Source organism: Amphiprion ocellaris, chromosome 5, assembly GCF_022539595.1.
Source record: "Amphiprion ocellaris isolate individual 3 ecotype Okinawa chromosome 5, ASM2253959v1, whole genome shotgun sequence".
NCBI classification, from domain to species: domain Eukaryota; kingdom Metazoa; phylum Chordata; class Actinopteri; family Pomacentridae; genus Amphiprion; species Amphiprion ocellaris.
The window spans coordinates 33,737,872-33,744,258 of record NC_072770.1 but is presented as its reverse complement, the minus strand read 5'-3'; the positions used below and the strand labels follow the sequence as shown (position 1 = coordinate 33,744,258).

The 6,387-nt window shown below is 38.8% G+C and overlaps 1 long non-coding RNA gene across 2 annotated transcripts in view; it reads left to right on the top strand.

Annotated features, from left to right (window-relative positions):
• Positions 1–304: 304 nt before the first annotated feature.
• Positions 305–6,387, top strand: part of LOC129348866 (uncharacterized) — a 32,264-nt gene continuing 26,181 nt past the window's right edge. The window contains exons 1-2 of one of the 2 annotated variants that reach the window (XR_008601596.1): positions 305–1,063; positions 3,551–3,631. This is a non-coding gene — a long non-coding RNA (uncharacterized LOC129348866). The remainder of the gene's footprint in view (positions 1,064–3,550; positions 3,632–6,387) is intronic. The other variant, XR_008601595.1, reaches the window with a different exon arrangement.

The window sequence follows — 6,387 nt, the reverse complement described above, 5'->3', positions numbered from 1 at the left end:
AAACTCCAACAAAACAAAATGTTTATGGGTCTCACTGTGAATACTTGACATGTGAGTGGTGTGTAAGGTATGGGTAACAGCAAATATAACGACTTGATGACATGCGGCAAAGAAAAACATACACTAGTTGGCTGTGTGAGTTTACTTGGTAGTCCATATAAAGGAGAAAAATGGAAAAGGACAGATGGAAAATGTGGGAAACTGAAAATATCAATGAATCTAAATTAGGTATACAAATATTAAGTCAAACTGATTGAGTATTTAGTAATTTTTTTGTTGTAAATGTTAGGATTATGAAATATGAAATCAAAATTGTGAGATAAAAATCAAACAATTGAACTAAACTGAACATCTGATAATTGCGATGGGGACCTAAAGTTTTTGACCTATCATCTTCTAATTCTAAGTTAGCATCTCCATTTATCACGAATATTGTCATATCTGCAGTTGCCTGTCATTTGTAGCATTTCTTGTGTTATAGTCAAACACTGAAGGTACATTTAATTCTTCAGTTTATCTGCAAAAAGAGATGCAGCGCTATAATGGAAGGCCTCAACAGACAGTGATTCAAATCCACATTAGTGCAACTTTGTCCTCAGCTGCCAAAAATGTGAATGAAGTTTGGTGGAGATGATCTGAGAGGAGTTCATTCCTGTGGGTTTTACAACACGCGGCACGGTGAGATGATGGACAGATTGTAAAGCAGCCAGCGTTTATAGACAGATCCACAGAGATTACTGCACCGCTGGCCCTCCCCTGTGTAGCGATGGATGGGGAAGGATGCAGAGCCATGTGACTGAGCTTCCGTCTCCCTGTCAGACACACACAGACGCACACACTTCATCATACATGAACAGAACCGAGGGATTTTTCCATATAGCACCCTAACTTCTTTCTTTCCCTTTCTTTCCCATTCCTCTCGCTTCCTCAGGTTGGGTGAATCCCTGCTCAAGCAGAAGAAATCATGCAGCAGCATCCTATATTTAGAGCCCTGTTTGATCATACGAGTCTCTCCGCTCCGTCTCTGCAGTACTCAGCTCTGCTCAGTCGATTACAGATTTGGGTACATGTGTTATTTCATATTTTCTCCTTGATCTGATAGTGGTCACGAGCACACTGGTTTCCATTTCCTCTGATATCTTTCACACATGCTAATTTCGGTGGTTACGCTGCGGAATGAGCACACTTCTGTGAATATTTTTCTCTGTATTATCATTGTCGAATCTGTAAATTAATGAGGTGAGATACTTTCAGTTGCTTCACTGAAACTCGAAGCGATCACAGTGCTGAATACATTAGAAAATTCTTCGTAGCACACTTGTGTAAGGGGGAAAGTTTGAACTCAGTGACAAGGGACAAATATTTAATTTAAATCCTTCGAATGACATATTGTTTTGAAAATGATTTATGTATTTCTAGCAGGAAGAGTGTTTCGTGCAGTTTCATTTTTTGTTGCTGTTTTTTGTGTGAGGTCTGTCGATAGTGGTTTTCTGTCTGACTTCCCACACAGTCAGTCTAATTACATGCTACATTCTCATTTTATTCATATGTAAAACCATTGCTAACCTGACAACTTATGTGATCATACACTGAACAGGCTACCAAAAGGAACAGCAGGAAATCATTACAGGAGCTACCAAACATAGATCAGCCTTAAAATTAAGACCTCCAATAGGTGAAATATACAAGGTCCTATGACAACATGATAGTATTATGGGATATCGGCGGAGTGGATAGTCGGTACAACTTTAAAGCTGTCTAGCTGCTGATGTTGGAGATCAGCGCCACCCCTCTCAACGGCCTGTAATGCTACAACACACAACTGGGAACCAACAACACAGAGCAGGTCAGAGGAGATGGAGATAACATTCCAGATATATAAGAAGGAAGACAAAGACAACGACCACCACACCATTGACGGCCTGAGCTTTCTAAATGATGACATATTGGCTTCAAAGAACTACATGCATGGTTCCATTTACTTGTGGAGCTGGAGTTGGACCAAGACTTAGACTAGATATTGATCATCTCATTGCCATGCAATGTTCTACAGAGAAACTTTCAGTCCAGACCAAGCCCACCCTCCTATAGCAATGGACGGCCTTCCCCAGCAGTACAATGAACCCACCCCGCAAAAAATGCTCAGGAATGACTTGAAGAACACAACAAAGAGCCCAACATGTTAACCCAGCCTCCAAACTTCCCACATCTCAATCCAATCATTTGTGCTGAGCTCACCATCTCCTGGCTGCAGCTTACCAGACAGACATGAGAGTGGTATAGATCCTCACGTCTTAAGAAAGGGAGTCATTTTCCAAATGGTGTCTGAAAAGTTACAGTCACAAAACAATGCAGCTAAGTTAGAAATAATGAAAACCCAGCAGCAGGGCTTTGAGCACATTAATGCTATTTTCCTCATCTATTTCTCTATCTCGCCAATGCATATTCACTCTGAGCAGTCCCAACACTAATGTGGTTAGAGAATATGAAGGTCTTGCATGCTGTCTAACCCGATCTCAGATATTAAATCTTAACTGAGATGCTGATTGTAACCAGTTTGGTATATGAGGAAAATATCACTACATATGCACATCTGTAATTGTTTATGTTTATTAAACACAGTGTTGTATCGCTTCCCTGATATTGCATTGCCCATTTAATATCATGGAAAAAAAAATATTGCTTTTGCATTTTCACTTCAGGTCAGTTTATTGTCTCAGGTTATAAAGATTTAAATGCCTCTAAAATGACAGGTGCACATCATTTAGCTTGCCCTAGTTACAGTACCTATATATAGTATAATGGTGGCTTTGCAGGAAGACAGCATATTCAGAGAAGCCATACATTAATTCCCACCTATAATAAACCTATAGAGGACAACCAGCTCCGCTCTGTCTCTTAATAACTTCCCTGGGAGAGAGCAGAGGATCGTATATGCTGCTACCACTGCTGCTGGACGACTCCTGTCTCTCTGAATTCCTTGGTGGGACTCAAATATCATTAATTTCATTACTTTTTCTCCATATTTATTCAACAGCTGAAGTTTATAGGGACACTGAAGATTAATATTTTACATGTCTTATAAAAAATGATGCACTGCTGCTGAGTAAATCTCCCTGCAGTCCATAATGCACAGATAGGTGACAAATTAATGGGAAAAAAGCATAACGTGTTTCAGTAAGATGTCGAGCCCCAATATTTTGCCAGAACACTTTTTTACTGTGCCTTTGCATTGATTCTCCAAGTCCCTGGAACTCTACCAGAGTGATGAGCATCACTCTCTTAAAAGATATTTCCTCATTCGGTGTTTAAATGATGGTGGTGAAGAGTACAGCCAAACACATCAGTCCAAAACCCGCCATTGGTGTCCAGGTGTTCATATAATTTTTATACTCGTTACAGTACTGAGTGACCTTTCGTGCCTTATGGATAAGGGCACTGTCATCCTGGAAAAGACCATGCCCACAGGATAAAGATGTTTCTTCATAAGATAAAGGAAATACCTTAGAACAACTTTATATCGATTTAAAGAGACCCTTTCCTCTGACAGGACAACTGGACCCAAGCCATGCCAGAAGATTGACCCTCACAGCGTAACAAAGCCAGATCCTGTCACTGTAGGACTCAAGAGGTAATGGTTTTCCTTTAATTTGCCACTTCCTTACAGTTCAAAATAGATACCATTACATTAAAAGGATGAGTACCACTTTCTGGAAAACTAAAGTTATGGTATCAGTTGTAACTCTGATGGTAAATTAATATTTGTTAACCATTGCAGGCTATTTATGGGCCATTAGGGATATATTTGGGTTTGTCAGGTTGTAAACACGACTCCACAACCATGTTAGTGGCTTTTTGAAGCTGTTCTTATGGGCTTGGTGCTGCTTGGAGCTACATGCTAGTGTCAGCATGCTTACATGCTCACAATGGAATTGTTGTTGTAATTTTTTTTTTTACCATTATAACCATCATATTTTTCCATATTATAAAATTAGCGCACTTAAATACAGCTGAGACTGATGGGTATTTTTTGTAGGATTTTAATTATAATGTATTTGACAAATCAAAATGTCTTCTTGGATGAAAATCATTACAATTCATCTTGATGGTGGCGGGAATGTGTGAACCCAATTTCATGGCGCTCTATTGAATAGTTATTGGGGCATTTCACTAAAAACCACAAAAACAAATGAAACAGTGGAGCCACAATAAAACTTGATGATGCTGAGTTATTTCACAGTTTAAATGAAAACTTTGGCATTCGATAGAAACTCACCCAATTCATTGTTCTATGATCTTGATGACTTTAAACAGTGTCCTCTCACGTGCTGGTTCTAAAAATCTGAAAACATCTGCCACAGTTATTATTGTTCCCACTAATTCTGTTTCTATAACTTCCCTCCTGCTTTACTTACATCTTCCATTCACTCTTCCTCAGTTTCATCCCCCTAAATCCCTCATTTATGACCTCCCCACTCTCTGCAACCCATTTTATTTTAATTTTCTCTATCCCATCTGTCTTGAACACTTTCCCCCTGAACTCGGTCTCTAACTCTCCTGTTCTCTCTTTTGCAACGCTCCCCACCCACTTTCATTTCCTTTTCATCTGTATGAGGAAATCACTTATTTGAGCAGTGCAAAGTCAGTCTACCCGGTACTCACTTCACCTCAACACATGGAAAGAGGCTCATTATGTCTCTGGATTTTGGAGATATTACAGGCAGGATAATCCAAACAGAGTGGGAGACCCATTAAGTGTCACATACATAAGTGCAGATGAATACATTAAGTAGAGAAGATACTGGTTATGAATATGCAGTGTGTTCTTTGTTTGGCTTTAAATGAGAAGTTGATGGAGTATTTTACAACCAGTGCTTAGTATTTAATAGCATGACATTGTTTACTGTACGGCCTTCTTTGCATCTTGAAGCACAGTAAATGAGAGCTAATGAGCAAGACAACAGCAAATCAGTCCAGTTGAATCCTCAAAAGCTATGGATTATGAGTTTTACATAGCATTTAAGATCGCTGCATGCAGAGAAAAAACAGCTTTAAATGTTTTAAGACAACAGCAATACCAGTGCAAACTATACTATGGCTTTAGGGTAAGCTCATTTTTCATATTTTGATCATCAGAAAGGACAGATATAACGTTTATAAAGCACTTTGTTTAGTTTTAAATGATCGTTTTTCCTAACAAAAACAGTATGAAAAATTATGACTTTCAGCATCATGGCAATGTGGAGAGATAGGAGAGAGAACAAGTAAGATATTTGCTCTTTAGTACACTGTATAGCTGATAAGAAAAAAAATATGTTGCTTTCAGTTTTGCACATAAACAGTAGGAAAAACACATCTTTTATAATGTTGTCTCTACCATTTTTGCCGAGGAAAATGGAAATCATACGCCAACAATAGTCTCACTTTCCACATATTATGACGTTATTTTGCAACAGCATATTATGAATGCTTCAGAGACTCTTGGAAATTTCACAAATTATGTTTTCAAGGAGTCAAGCTCCCCTTGGCTCACCTGTAATACGCACCTTGGTTACATAAACAGACAAGAATACCTTAATGGACTACTTGAGATGTGGAGTACGCAGACTGTCAGCGTAGAAAATAAATCAACGCATTTACAAAGAAAAAAATGTTCAACAAGAAAACACAACTGCTTAGTTTCATGTGTTGGCATTGCAAAAATAACTAGCATCTGGCTGTGTGTAGGCAGTAATAAATAAGACTTGTGATGTTGCACAGTGGACAGGATGAATGACACTGTACTCATCAGAAATATTTTCCTGAAAACGTTTCATGTTGATATGGAAAATGTTTGTTGCTTAGTATTTTTGATCTTTATATGATATATAGGGGAAAGAAACAGTGATCGTTGCAGCAACAGCCTCTGGCCATGATCGAGCTGGTGACGTTGTGACTACATGTGTCTATAGCCACCAGGTCACGAGGACATCATAACCTATATTTGCAGAATATGTGGATCCAGTTTGCTCAAACAGGTTCATTACAGTTATTTATTCTGGTTGGACATACTGTGAACAAAATTTGTCTGTGGAATTGCATGTAAGAATGCGGAGGTGTCCTTCTTTCACAGCTAGGTCGCTAACTATAGTGCCACTACATGTGGTGGATGTAAAAATAGAAAATGTCTTTTCAAACTATGCAGTTCTCTAAAATAGCAGAAGTGACAACAACCTGCCTCTCTGTTCATGAACAGTTTCTGTAGTCGTTTCCTTCAGTGAATCATCAGCTGCCCAAGTGGACAAATCTGCTGCAGCTGTGGTGTGTGTGTGTGTGTGTGTGTAAATCCTACCTCTTTAGACATTACATATATGCACATGATGAATGTGTACTGTCTGGTCACAGTGA